Source organism: Ictalurus punctatus, unplaced genomic scaffold (genome assembly GCF_001660625.3).
Source record: "Ictalurus punctatus breed USDA103 unplaced genomic scaffold, Coco_2.0 Super-Scaffold_100046, whole genome shotgun sequence".
Lineage (NCBI taxonomy): Eukaryota > Metazoa > Chordata > Actinopteri > Siluriformes > Ictaluridae > Ictalurus > Ictalurus punctatus.
The window spans coordinates 5044993-5060736 of NW_026521087.1; the positions used below are offsets into that span (position 1 = coordinate 5044993).

General features: G+C 40.5%; 1 long non-coding RNA gene across 1 annotated transcript in view; it reads right to left on the minus strand.

The window, feature by feature from the left end:
* Positions 1–375: 375 nt before the first annotated feature.
* The window catches only part of LOC128630169 (uncharacterized), a 63656-nt gene continuing 48287 nt past the window's right edge, over positions 376–15744 (minus strand). The window contains exon 19 of the long non-coding RNA XR_008394479.1: positions 376–867. This is a non-coding gene — a long non-coding RNA (uncharacterized LOC128630169). The remainder of the gene's footprint in view (positions 868–15744) is intronic.

Genomic DNA, 15744 nt, shown 5'->3' on the forward strand with positions numbered 1-15744 from the left:
TTCAAATAGCTGTTTCTCAGGAACCAAAATGCCAATTGAGCAGAATTTGCTGTGCGCTTTCTGTTAATCTGTAACTGAATTACTTCAAAAATGTCTGCCTTCTGCCAGTCGGCTTTCAGCAGGTAGGTTACACAACTAGCATTGAGCCATCATCACAAAATGTGATATGCATAAGTATGTTCACATATGGTCTCTTTATTGTTCTATGAATCTTGACAAGAACTGGCCACTGGGAGTGCTATATGCAGGGAGTGTTTGGACAGATTGCCTCTTATCGCTATATTACTATTATTATTAGCAGTAGAAGTAGTTGTATTATTATTATTATTATTATTATTATTATTATTATTATTATTATTGCAGTAGTAGTACTGATATTTCCTACCGTTTTTTAAGTTTCATTTTCCACCTCTGGTTCTGTAGTCCAACAGATCTGACGCACTGAAGGCTGGGCATTGGCAGATATCGTCTATGATGAAAAATTAGTATTATTTATTTATTTACTTATGAATCTACCATACATGTCATGAACACAAACCTTTTGAATAATTTTGTCCCTCACAGTAGGGTTCATAAGATACTCACTGATGTTAAACTTCAATCTCAGAAATGCCCTCTTAGTAACAGGCACTAAAAAAATTAGCAATGTTGATATTTAGCAGCTGTTGTAAAACTTAATTTGACTTCAAATGTATATGAAATTGTGAACTGGATATAAAAGTGTAACCTGGAACCCCATAGACTTCCACTTCACAGAGCGTGAGAGCCTGGATAACATTGGGAACTATGATGTTCACATAACGACCCCTCATGTTGCAGGTGTAATTTGCAGAGGCACCAGCAGGGATGCTAGAGATAACGACACATCTGTGGGGAGAGAGAGAGAGACTTTGACTTTTAAAATATAATTTATTCTACAATTAAAAAACCTTAACATACAGAACACATTGTTTTAACAACCATTACCAATTGAAAAAGAGATTCTCGCCTCTTATAAGTCACCCCTTTGTTTACACACCATTTCTTCTCAAACATCGGAAGATCACCATTCATTTGGTAAAATTCATACTTTAATCTAATCCTAGACTCAACCAAGGCCTTAAATAATTTAACCATGTTTACTTCTTTCCCTTCTGATCCCATTTTGTCAGCCTTCCAAATGGCTAATTTTGCTTGACCGACCAAAAAATTCGAATAGGTACAGATTTCCTGCCTGTGGCGAGAATATCTACCCCCATAAATAAACCCTGTTTTCAAGAAAATGATCCCCAAACTACGAAACATTGTATACAATAGATTAAAGAGCGGAGATAATTTACAACATTCACAAAAGACATGAAACACAGTATCAAGTTCATCACACAAAGTACACAGTGGAGACGGTGCATATTTACATTTAAACAAAAACACTTTTGTTGGTAATGCACAATGTAAAATCTGCCACTGTAAGTCACCAGACTTTTTTTGGTAGAGGGTTCTTATACAATAACCGCCATGAAGGTTCATTATCTCCCGACTTCAAGAAATGAGTCCTCCATTTTGTATGCCTCCTCCCCCTTAGATGTCTGACAAAGTAGGACTTTACACAGGAAATATATGCATTTTGTTTGTTCACCATGGAAAACAGAAGACTTTGCAAGCCTTTAAAGGATAACAACATGTTTACATTGTCTCCATTGTTAATTTGAGCTATCTGTGGAGTTATGTACACTTCTGGAAAAAAAAAGACCTTTGTGTTACCATCGGACATAAACTTGGTTATATATTATCCCACAAACATGCAGGAAAAGATGTTTTCAAATCCTTTAATATGTTCCCGACTATTCTCTTTGATCTACCAGTAATTCTTCTAGTTAGATTCTGTACTGAAAAACATTCTCTATTCGACAAGTCAAACAGGTTTCCAACTTTAGTTATCTTAACTTTAGAAATTTCGGCGTTGGATATAATGCATTTTTTTTAGAAAACCAAGGACTGTGCAGAAGTGGTTCATCAAAACCAAAATGTTCTTTCCGCTCCGACTTAAAGTAACCCCAAGCTTCAAGAACCGATCCATAAAACCTTATCTTAAACATGTCTTTTACCACATTTCCCGAAATCAGAAACATTTGTTTATCAAAATCCACCTTGTTTTTTCCACGTAGAATGGCAAGGCCAAAGCTAATCCATGGTAGAGAGTCCGACGAGTAAAGCAGTTTTTGGGCAGTCTGCAACCTCATGGATTTCACCTTAGAGGCTAAATGAATTAATCCCTGACCGCTATCAATTGTAGGGAGACACAGTACCCCAGGGGGGAAGCCAATGATGACCACCCCAAAAGAAGTCTACAAAGGCTTTTTGAAGTTGTGACAAAAGCTCTTTCTGAGGGTCCAACACGGTTAGACGATGCCACAGCATTGAGCTGGCTAGATTATTCACCACCAGCACCCTGCCTCTGTAGGAAAGCTGGGCTTGAATCCACTTCCATCTCTGGAGCTTGCCTGTCACTTTTTCTACAAGTCCTTCCCAATTCTTGTTCATGTGCTGTTCAGTCCCAAAGAACAGCCCCAGTATCTTAACCCCCTCTTTATTCCAAGGGTGCTGATGTGGAAGCTGAGGTGGATTTTGGTGTGACCAATGGCCTAACAATAAAGTGTCAGTTTTTCCCCCAATTGATCCGTGCGGAAGAAGCACTCTAAAAGATGTTGAGGCATGAGGTAAGACGTTTAACATCATCTTCAGATCTAATGATCACTGGGATGTCATCTGTATACGCTGTGAGTTTCACCACTGGTGTGTTTGAAAGGTGAGATGTTGGAACTGTAAATCCTTGCAGCTTCTCTCTCAGAATCCTCAACATTGACTCAATGGAAATCGTGTACAAGAGACCAGACAAACTACACCCTTGTGTCACACCTCTACCTACAGAAGAAGGTCTGGTCAAAATTCCATTTATTTTCAGCATACTATAGACATCTTTATAAAGAAGCCTTATCCATGAAATAAACTGATTCCCAAAGCCAAATCTTTCAAGTATTTTGAACAGGTATTCATGGTCAAATTTATCAAAGGCTTTTTCTTGGTCCAAACACACAAGGCCAAGATCTAATGTATGCAGTTCCGTTAAGTACACCATGTCCCGCACAAAAAAAGATTGTGAAATATAGATCGCTAGGGTACACAGTAGGACTGATCTTCATGGATGATGGACGCTATAGATTTTTTAAGATGATTTGTCAGAGTTTTAGACAATATTTTATAATCAGTTCCTAAAAGAGAGACCGGTCGCCAGTTCTTCAATAAACCAAGATCTCCTTTCTTGGGTAAAAGAGTCACTACAGCTCTTCTTCAACTGATGGGTAGGATATTTGACTCAAAGCTTTCGAGAAACACCTCATACAAATCCTGACCAATGAGGGACCAGAAGGCTTTATAAATTTCAGAAGTCAAGCCATCCAATCCTGGTGATTTTCCCAAAGATTGCTGCTGGACAGCTTCCGTTAACTCCTGAAAGGACAAAGGTTTCTCCAGCTCTGCTTTATCTTCATGTCCAAGATGTGGCAGTCCATCTGAAAGCAGATTAATTGCTCCAAGGTCACAGGGTTGTGCAGTATATAATTCTTTTCTGTTATTTCTTTCCCATTTAACAATTTAAGATGATTTACATTCTTTTTTCTCTGATGTTCTTTTCCAATGAAAAAAAGAAAGTTGTTGAAGAATCCATGCTGTTTAACTGAAGATATCTTCCCAGTATGGATGTACTACGACTTATCTCTTCATACAAATTTTTCAAAATCATGTTGTACTCGTCAAGCATTTTTGCAGTTTCCATCTCTTCACCATGACTAATGGAGCTGCTTAGCTTCAGAATCTGCTGTTCCAAAAACTTAACCTTTTCCTAGTTCAGTCAGGTGACTCCTTGTGTATTGTTGGCACAAGAGCCGGATCTGTACATTTCCAATATCCCACCACTGGCTTAAAGTATTATACTGTGATTTTCTCTCTCTCCACTCTCCCCAAAACTGAGCAACTAATTGTACGAAAACTTTATCTTGCAATAATCTATTATTAAAAGCCAAATCTTATAATATGTGTTACTATGACTGTTAGTCATAGTTACTGCAATATAGTGGTGATCCAAAAATGGTGTTGGCGAAATATCACTATTGGAAAATCTTCCTCTGTCGTTCATCTGAACATAAAATCTATCGAGTCGTGCACTGGAAACTGTATTAGAATTCATTTTCACCCATGTATATTGTTTACTGCCAGGGAAAGCTTCTCTCCATACATCTACAAGACTATGAAACTGAACAACGGTTTTGAGAGTCTCAGACGAATTTGGATGAGGTTCAACATGATTCCGATCCATAGTGTAATCGAATGTACAATTAAAATCACCAGCTAAAATTATTATTCTATTCTGTGAAACTTTTGAAATAACGTCTTTTACTTTTTAAAAAAAAGAAGCTCTTTCTGCCCCATCATTCGGAGCATAAATATTAATAAGAGATTGCGATAACTCAAAGCGTAAATTATATAATATAAATATAAAATATAAATAATTTCTTCAGCTCTACTGTCTTGAATTTGTAAATCCGATGAATTAAGAACTTCTACTCCGGCACTCACGTTTGAATCATGGCTCACTGAGCCATTGCACCTGATTGTCCATATATGTGTGTGTGTTTCTTGCAGAAAAACTACACTTGCTTTTTTCCAACTAAAAAAATCGAACAAAGCGAATAATTTTTCAGCACCACGACATCCATTAATGTTCAAAGATCATAAGTTTAAGGATGCCATGATGCTGACTATTGAATAAATGACGAATGACATCGCAACACAGGTCTCATTATCTCCTCTCTTCATTACAACATATTCAAACCTTCTTCGCCTTACGGTTAATCATGACTTTTACCTTTGTTATTATTTTCCTGAGGCGATAAAGCTTCTGAATGCTAAGCTCTTCATCAGTTGCTTTATTCATCGCCATTTTACACGACACCAAAAAGCGCTTTAAATCAGGGAAAAAAGTCTCAATTTGTGGTTTCCGAGCTCCTTTAGTCTCATCTAGAAAGTCATTAATTTGCTTTAATGTGTACAGTCTAGCACTGAGAGACTCTGTTCCTTCAGCATCATCCATATCAGAAAAACTCTCTATGCTCTCTAGATCAACATCTGAGTCATTTTCAGAGTGAGCATACTCTGAACTCATGGTGGACATCTGAGTACAAATATCTACAGCTGCTTCACTTTCACCATCTCCTTTATTACTTTCTATTTCTGTCTGTTCTTTTTCTGATGGTTTATCATGTTCATTTACTGTCTGAGTCAATGTTTCTCCACTACTTGCCTGACTTACCCGCTCCTCGTTGTAATCATGATTTTCTACATCTCCTGCATCAGGATTCCCTTTAGGTGCTGTTTTAACATCTGGAACGAGATGGTTCTGTCTATGCTCCTTCACTTTGGAACTCTCTTCCTCCTGAACTCAGGGAAGCCCAGACTTTTGGCATTTTTAAAGCTCTTCTCAAGACACACTTTTTTAAACTTGCATTCGACTGCTGATGTCTTTTTCGATTGTTTAATAATTATTTTTATTAGTATTAATGTTGTTATTTTTATTCTTATTAACCTTTATTTGTTTTATTTTTCTGTGGACTGTGATTTTATGTACAGCGCTTTGAGAAGCTGCTTTAAAGGCGCTTTATAAAATGAAGTTTATTATTATTATTATTATTATTATTATTATTATTATTATGGTTATTTTGTCTGGCATGTCGCTCAGTTGTTTGAAGATTAGACGGTCTGACATGTCCTAGTTCTCCGCTCAAAAAAACACAGCATATGATCCGAACTAATAAAGATTGTGTAATCTTTGCCTTCATTAGTCAGCTTTACAGCCAGATTGAGCGGATCCTGTTGTTGATTCAGAATCATGTTCGTAAATCGCCGAAACGACACAACGTGCTTGATATCCGGATTTTTCAGACCGAGTGGAATCAGGTCGTGTCATTAATCGCGAGTCCGCATTTAACCAGGTCATCTACCATCTGAACCTCAGCGAGAAAAACAACAACAGCTTTATTCATCCTACAAGCTGACTGGATATTTGACCACCGACCTGTTCACTGACTGCAACCAGCACATCTTCCACAGATACGGAGTCATCAGGTGTACATTTAAATCCATGTCTCAGAGTCAAGCGTGAGAAATCTCCCCTTCACCCCATTTGTCAAAGTTTTCCGACCGAAGTCGGCGCTCAAAAAAGTTTTATGTCTAAGATTAATCTTTTTTTCCACGAATCTTAAAAAAGAACGAAGAAATTGATTAAAAGTAACAAACTCTCAAAAGTGTCCCGCAAACTCTCGACTCCTCCCACTACCCACAATCCTGAGCGAGACTTTTGACTTTTAAACTCACTTTATTTACCAATTGTTTAGGGAAAACAGAAAGTATCACTTATTCAAAAGGAAAAAAGGAAAGAGAATCTATGCATTTAAACATGGAGGTGAAGAATGGTTACATTAGTAAAGACAATCACCAGTGAAAAACAATTTCACCATCATATAGAAAACAAACCCATGTTTGCGCACCATGTCTTTTCGAACATTTCCACATTGTCATTCATTATATGGAATTCATGTTCAAGTTCAATCCATGACTCTATTAGAGCTTTGAATAAGTTCACGGTGTTGATTTCGAAGTTCCTTACGCTTTTAGTCTATAGGATTTCCAGATGGCTACTTTTGCCTGTCCAACTAGAAAGTTGATCGATGTACATCGTTCTCTGCGTGAACGGGAATATTTACAACCTAAAATAAACATTGCTTTAGAAAAGGGTGACCCGAGATCGTTAATTATTCTGTCCAGTGTATTCAAAAGAGGGTCCAGTCTGTGGCAGTCGCAGAAGCAGTGGAACACAGTGTCTGGTAGTCCACAGAACCTGCAGAGGGGAGAGTCCGTGAGGTTACACTTAAACAGGAAGATATTGGTCGGCATCACAGAGTGAAGAACTCGTCACTGTAGGTCTCCAGATCGCTTTGGTAGGGGACTCTTATAGAGCAGCCTCCACATAGGGGACTGAGACGGAGGAGTGGATAGGTGTATTCTCCACTTTCTGTCTGTCCGTCCTTTGAGCTCTCTTGAAAGTTCGTTTTTCATGCAGAAGTTGTACAATTGGTCTTTTGCTATCATTGAAAAGCGGACGTTTCTAAGTCTTGTGTACGAGAGAAGTTGGCCTGTGCCATCGTCGTCTGGAGCTTCGCTGGGAGTTATGTACAACTCTGGAAAAGACATTTGATCAGGATCTCCAGTCATATAGTTGTTTATGAACGTCAGTAGGGGTGTGGGGAACAAAGCCTTCAAAGTCCTTACCACATTCCCCACAATCCTCTCTGACCTGCCTCCAATCTCTTTGGAAAGTTGGTGTACTTGTATCCACTCTCGCTTATCCTGGTCAATAAGATCTCCCACCTTGGCTACTCCTGCTGAGATGAAAGCAGTAATCTCGCTTCTAGACTCAGTTTGTTCAGGGAACCAGGTGTTGTAAAAGAGTGGTTCGTTCAGACCATAATGATCTTTCCGTTGCGTTCTAAGCTGAGACCAGGTTTTAAAAACTGTTCCATAATAGTGACTGACAGGCACGGCCTTTGTGACACTATTAGACATTAAGAACATCTGTCTGTCGAGTCCCATTCTTCCCGCAAACCTCAGTACTGCAAGCCCAAAACTAACCCATGGCACAGTACTTGGACAGTACAACAGCTTCTGAGCAGTTTGTAGTCTCAGGGCCTTCACCTTGGACTGAAGATGGATCAGACTCTGCCCGCCCTCACACACCGGTAAACTCAGTGCGCCGGATGGTATCCAATGGTGACCGCTCCAGACAAAGTCCACAAAGCACTTCTGACATTGGTGTAGGAGTTCTTGAGGTGGATCTAATACTGTCAGACGGTGCCATAGCATCGAGGCAGCCAAGTTGTTTATCACTAGGACTCTGCCCCTGTAAGATAGCTGTGATTGAATCCATCTCCATCTATTTAGCTTTTCAGTAACCTTACTGGTCAATCCATCCCAGTTCTTCTGCATATATCGATCTGTGCCAAAGAAGATCCCAAGTATTCTCACTCCCTCCTTGCTCCATGAACAGTCCTGTGGGAGGTGAGGTATATTCTCCTCCTGCCATTGGCCTAGGAGCAAGGCATCAGTTTTGTTCCAGTTTACACGTGCAGATGATGCTCTCTGAAAGACATCGAGGCTAGAAACCATATGACCGATGTCATCCTCAGATCTGATTACCACCGTCACATCATCAGCGTATGCTGTGAGTTTGATTATGGTCACATCAGATAGATCAGGGCTTAACACTGAAAACCCTTGCAGGTTTTCTCGCAGGCGTCTTAGCAGGGGCTCGATGGAGAGAGTGTACTGCAGACCGGACAGACTACAGCCTTGTCGAACACCTCTGTGCACGGAAAACGTTCTTGTTAGTGTTCCATTTATTTTCAGCATGCTGTACACATCAGTGTACAGCAGCCTAATCCATGAGATGAAGCGTCCACCAATGCCAAAAGCTGTTAGGGTTTTAAAGAGATAGCCATGATCCACTCTGTCAAAAGCCTTCTCTTGTTCTAGTGACACTAGACCCATCTCTGCCTTATATAGCTCTGTGAGGTGTAACAGGTCTCGCACCAGAAAAAGGTTGTTAAAGATTGAGCGTCCTGGGATGCAGTATGACTGGTCTTCATGTACTATTGTGGCCAAAAATCTTTTAAGGCGGTTTGTTAGTGCCTTCCAAAAGATTTTATAGTCTGTCCCAAGGAGAGACACAGGACGCCAGTTCTTTAAGCTACCAAGGTCTCCTTTTTTGGGTAGCAGAGTAATTACAGCTCTCCTACAGCTGAGGGGTAAAACTTTTCATTCCATACATCTGAGTATGACAAAGTGCAGGTCTGGGCCAATCAAAGGCCAGAATGTTTTATAAAATTCAGAGGTCAATCCATCCAGCCCCGGTGACTTTCCGTTTGACAGCTGGTGAGCATCTGTACTGAGCTCTTCAAGCGAGAGTGATTCCTCGAGTTCATTCCTCTCACACTCACTCAGCTGTGGTAGTCCACTCAGGAGTTCTTCAATTGCTTCGGGATCACATGGCTGGCTGTTGTACAGTTTCTCGTAAAAAGATAACGCTTGTAAAGTAATGTCATCTTTGTCGGTGGTTTCTTGCCCATTGGGTAGTTTCAAGTGGCTGATGGACTTCTTTTCTCTGTTTTTTTTCTCCAGCGCGAAGAAGAAAGATGTAGATGAGTCCATTTTATTATATTGTGTAAACTTGGCCCGCACCATGACACCTTGATTTCTCTCGTCATACAAGTTTTTCAGAAGAATTTTGTTCTTCTCCAGCGTTACTTTTGTTCTTGTTTCTTCTTCTTCGCTTATTGAGCTGCTGAGTTTCAGTATATCCTTTTCAAGAAAGTTGATCCTTTCCTTGATTTCTCTGGTGCTATTTTCCGTGTATTGTTGGCAGAAGATCTGAACCTGAACTTTGCCAATGTCCCACCACTGGTTTACTGATGTATACTGAACCGTTCTCTCTCTCCAAGACTTCCAGAAAAGTGTAAAGGCGTGAATAAAGTGATGATCCTGTAATAACCTGTTGTTAAAATGCCAGTGATGTTGACGGGAAGTGCTCAGTGTGGTAGTGACAGCGACAGAAATGTAATGATGATCAGAAAGATGAGTGGGATGAATATAACAGTTATAAAATCTGCCTCTGTTGAATTTTTGAGTTTAAAGTCTATCGAGTCTTGCTGCAAGAATCTTTCCGGGAGTTGATTTTAGCCAAGTATACTGCCTGTCCATGGGTAGAGTTTCTCTCCACACATCTACTAAATTATGGTTTTGTACCACGGTTCTAAGTGCTTCTGCTGAGCGAGGATGAGGTTTGCCATGATTCCGATCTACACTCTGATTCAAAGTGCAGTTGAAATCTCCAGCTAAAACGATGATCCTTTCTTGAGGGATATCTGAGATGGCTTTATCCAAAAGATTTAAAAAACTGCCGCGTTCCGTGCCAATGTTGGGAGCATAGACGTTAATCAAGGAAAGCGAGAGTTCGTGTAGATCAATATCTACTCTCTGCATCCTTCCAGGTATAATTTCTACTGCGTTTATTGCTTGTTCTCGAATATCTGCAGAGAACAATATAGCAACCCCAGCGCTCATGTTTGAGCCATGACTGTGAAAAGCCTGACCTTTCCACTCACTTAACCACTGAATTTGATTACTGTTGTCTGTATGTGTTTCTTGTAGAAATACTATGTTAGCCTTCTTTAGGAACAGAAAATTAAAAAGACTGAAACGCTTCTCACCACTACGGCATCCATTAATGTTGAGTGAGCCAATGTTTAGAGAGGCCATGTTTTTTTATTTATTTTTTATTTTATTGCCCCTTCTTTTTGAACTTGTGTTGTATCGTCTTTTTCACTTTTAGCATCATTTTTTTCAGACGGTAGTGTTTTTGTTGGTCAAGTTCTTCAAGAGTGGCATTTTGCATTACTACGTGACATGACAAATAAAAACGTGAGAGATCGGGAAAGAAGGTTTCAATTTTGAGTTTCTTAACCCCTTTTGTCAGATCTAAAAAAGCATTTATCTGTAATGTGGTAATCAGCTGAGAACTACTGAAAGTTTTGTGTAGTCTAGCTATCATCCCTGAGGAATCAACGTCCTCATCAGAGCTACTCCCTGGATCTTCAAGTTCGTTTTCTGAGCCATCAAGCTGTGAGCTTTCTAAAGCTATCTCAGAACAAGTTTCCTGCATTTCCTCCTCTAGCTCTAGTGAAACGTTAGGATCAGCCTCTGGATGAACAGGCTGTGAGAGCTCCTCATTCCCCGTGAGGTCGGTCTGACACAGGGACCGAGGCTGTAAGTGCACTTCACTCCCGGTGGGATTTGTCTGAGATAGGGACCAAGGTTGTGGGGGAGGAGGTTCTTGCTTTTTTACAGTTTTTTTCAGTTAAACGCTAGGGTTACGTTGTGGAGCTGGATCAGCGCTGTGGCCCGTTGGGGTTTCAGCAGTGTTGTCAGTGTTAGGTGTGACATCTGTCTCGGGTTGGTTAGTGGGAGTTTCTGCCTCGAGTTGCTCAGTAGGACTCGTCACCGGCACTGCGCGAGCTGTAGACACGCTCGGCTGCCCGGCACGCGCTGGGTCTGCCGGTGTCTCTACCTGTGTGCTATCGTGACTGCTCGGACATGTCTGTCTGACATGGCCGTGTTCGCCACACACGAAACATCTCATCTGTTCGGAGCTGATGAAGATGGTGTAATCTTTATTCTCCAGCGTTAGTTTAACAGAGAGAGAGAGAGCGGCTCGTGTTGTGTGTTTAGGATCAGGTAGGTGAAACGGCGGAAAGACATGATGTGTTTAATGTCCGGGTTTTTTAAACCCAACGGAATCATTTTGATCGGTGCTGTTAACTTTCTGTAGTGCTCGAGCACACTTTTTAAAGTTTCATCTTTAATAAAAGGAGGCACGTTAGACAGCACGATTTTCTTATAGACACCGGAGAGTGCAAACACACGAACATACTCATTGTTTATCATTAGCCCCTGTTCAATTGGTGCAACAACCATTTCAACTTCGGCAAGAAAAACCACCACTGCTTTGTTCATCCGAGAAGCTGATATGATGTTTAAACCACCAACCTGATTACTGAAAGCGGTGAGAACTTCTTCAATTGGTATAGAATCATCCGGCGTACATTTACACCCATGTCTCAGTGTCAGACGAGAGAAATCTCCATTTTGGAGCGAGTTCTGCCAACAATAGTCGGCTCGCACACTGTTAACTTCACTTAAACTCTTACTTTAGAAAAAAAAAAGCTGAATAAGAAAACAGAAAAGAAAGTATTTGAAAAAGCACTACAAACACTCAGACGTGCTCTAGCCACCTGTACTCTCGCCCGCTACCCACAATCCTGAGAGAGAGAGAGAGAGAGAGAGAGAGAGAGAGAGAGAGAGAGAGAGAGAGAGAGAGAGAGAGAGAGAGAGAGAGAGAGAGAGAGAATTGAATTTCAAAGGCCTTTTATTTACAAGCTTTTAAAAGCTACATCGACCTATTTCGGTCCCTCAGAGTCATTGCAAATGACCCTAAAAGAAAAAAAGTCAAATAAATTTACATATACATATATATATATATATATATATATATATATATATATATATATATATATATATATATATATATATATATATATAAATTGATATATTTATATATATCTATCTATCAATCTATCTATCTATATTATATACAGTGAGGGAAAAAAGTATTTGATCCCCTCCTGATTTTGTACGTTTGCCCACTGACAAAGAAATGATCAGTCTATAATTTTAATGGTAGATTTATTTGAACAGTGAGAGACAGAATAACAACAAAAAAATCCAGAAAAACACGTCAAAAATTTTATAAATTAATTTGCATTTTAATGAGGGAAAAAAGTATTTGACCCCCTCTCTATCAGAAAGATTTCTGGCTCCCAGGTGTCTTTTATACAGGTAACAAGCTGAGATTAGGAGCACACTCTTAAAGGGAGTGCTCCTAATATCAGTTTGTTACCTGTATAAAAGACACCTGTCCACAGAAGCAATCAATCAATCAGATTCCAAACTCTCCACCATGGCCAAGACCAAAGAGCTCTCCAAGGATGTCAGGGACAAGACTGTAGACCTACACAAGTCTGGAATGGGCTACAAGACCATTGCCAAGCAGCTTGATGAGAAGGGGACAACAGTTGGTGCGATTATTCGCAAATGGAAGAAGCACAAAAGAACTGTCAATCTCCCTCGGCCTGGGGCTCCATGCAAGATCTCACCTCGTGGAGTTGCATTGATCATGAGAACAGTCAGGAATCAGCCCAGAACTACACGGGAGGTTCTTGTCAATGATCTCAAGGCAGCTGGGACCATAGTCACCAAGAAAACAATTGGTAACACACTACGCCGTGAAGGACTGAAATCCTGCAGCGCGCGCAAGGTCCGCTGCTCAAGAAAGCACATATACATATCCGTCTGAAGTTTGCCAATGAACATCTGAATGATTCAGAGGACAACTGGGTGAAAGTGTTGTGGTCAGATGAGACCAAAATGGAGCTCTTTGGCATCAACTCAACTCGCCGTGTTTGGAGGAGGAGGAATGCTGCCTATGACCCCTGGAACACCATCCCCACCGTCAAACATGGAGGTGGAAACATTATGCTTTGGGGGTGTTTCTCTGCTAAGGGGACAGGACAACTTCACCGCATCAAAGGGACGATGGACGGGGCCATGTACCGTCAAATCTTGGGTGAAAACCTCCTTCCCTCAGCCAGGGCATTGAAAATGGGTCGTGGATGGGTATTCCAGCATGACAATGACCCAAAACACACGGCCAAGGCAACAAAGGAGTGGCTCAAGAAGAAGCACATTAAGGTCCTGGAGTGGCCTAGCCAGTCTCCAGACCTTAATCCCATAGAAAATCTGTGGAGAGAGCTGAAGGTTCGAGTTGCCAAACGTCAGCCTCGAAACCTTAATGATTTGGAGAAGATCTGCAAAGAGGAGTGGGCCAAAATCCCTCCTGAGATGTGTGCAAACCTGGTGGCCAACTACAAGAAACGTCTGACCTCTGTGATTGCCAACAAGGGTTTTTAAACCAAGTACTAAGTCATGTTTTGCAGAGGGGTCAAATACTTATTTCCCTCATTAAAATGCAAATCAATTTATAACATTTTTGACATGCGTTTTTCTGGATTTTTTTGTTGTTATTCTGTCTCTCACTGTTCAAATAAATCTACCATTAAAGTTATAGACGGATAATTTCTTTGTCAGTGGGCAAACCTACAAAATCAGCAGGGGATCAAATACTTTTTTCCCTCACTGTATATATATATATAATATAGATAGATAGATTGATAGATAGATAGATAATTAAAATAATTCTCCTTCCAGTTGCCTTTAAAACCCACAGGGAGTAAAGAATATAAAAAAGCAAACAAGTGTCAAACAGTATGTACACAGTCTTCTAAAAGTTGATGAAATCTCACTTTTTCTTCTGCAACCACACATAATGCCCCTTCCCGACACCATATATTCTCAAATGGTACAAGGTCTTTCATCTCTTGGTAAAACTTAAAATCGATTAATATCCTAGATTTTAACAGAATCACAAAAACCAATAAAATACTGTCCCCTGAATTTGATTCAATTTTGTTTGTCCTGCTGACATATATGGCCATCTTTGCCTGCCCTATGATAAAATTTATCAACTGACACTTAAACCTTTTTTTTTTTTTTTTTAGAGTATTTAAAACCAAAAATAAAAGTTTCGATTGTAAAACTCTCATTAAAATGGCCAAGCAGTCTCTGTAAAACAGTAAAAAGAGGCTTCAATCTTACACAGTGCATAAACATGTGAAACACAGATTCTCTCACGGCACAGAAAGGACATTCATAACTCACATCAGGGTTTAAAACACAAATAAAAGAATTAACAGCCACTGCACCGTGCAAAATCCTCCACTGTAAATCCCCACACTTTTTTGTTAATGGTGACTTGTACAAGGCTCTCCATTGTGGCTTTACATGTTCCTTTATTTGTAGAACAGAACGCCAAGGTGTGCCGACTCTTTTGTCCAGAAACTTTTTATTTAGGGATAGTACACACATTTTATACAGTTCTTTCCCTGATGGTACCTTGGGACCCACAAAACTTAGTTTTTCAGATTTAAAAAATACACCTGAGCACTCACGTACATTTGCCGAGACACTAAAATCCGGAAAAGGATCTTGGTCATTGGGACTACTTAGCCCTCCGGAATATTCCTCCAGCATTTTCAAGACCTCTTCAGTCAACAGGGACCTCCATTCCACAAGGAACTGCGTGACTACACGGACTGACCTCATCTTTATGTGTCCAGCAACTGCCACCGTGTTCCTAAACTCCGGTCCTGCTAAAGTCAGTAGGTCTCCCAGAGTGATGACTCCAGCCCTGCAGAACCCCTCCGTAAGCGCAGGAAACAGCTTTCTCTGAGATACATCTAAAATGGAACCATTTATGATTGGCTCCTGCAGCAGCCAGTAGAGAGAACTTGTGCATTGTACTCTCTGCACTGTTAAAAGTCCCCACACTTTAAAAACATTACGGTAAAAAACAGGAAGTTTCCTGATGTCCATCTTTTTCGGGTCCATCCAGAAAAGAGGTTTATGTAAATCCAGCCCTTCAAGTGTCCGTAAAATGGCACATGCTACAGCCTTCCAGTTTGCATTTACAGGTCCTTGTAGCAGCCTTTGCACAAAACGTAACCGAAAGGCTGCAGTCCTGCTCTGCAGGTGCACTAGTCCATGTCCCCCTTCATCCTTTGGGAGAAACAGAACACTCTGTGGAACCCAGTGTAGACTGTCCCAAAAAAATGAACCAAAATTGACTGGATTTTAGATAAAACATGTATTGGGGGATTGATGCACGCAAGCCTATGCCAGAGGGATGATGCTACCAGGTTGTTAATTATAAGCACACGCCCCCAAAGGACACTTTTTTTAACCAAAAAATTCCACTTCTCCAACCGACCCTTTACCTTCTCGACAGTCCCTTCGAAGTTTGTCCCCATAAACCCTTTGTCTCCTAAAAACACCCGCAAATACTTAAAACCATCTCTACACCATAATAAGCGGTCTGGAAGGCTTGGGACACCGCCTAACCATCTCCCGATTAAAAACGCCACGCTTTTA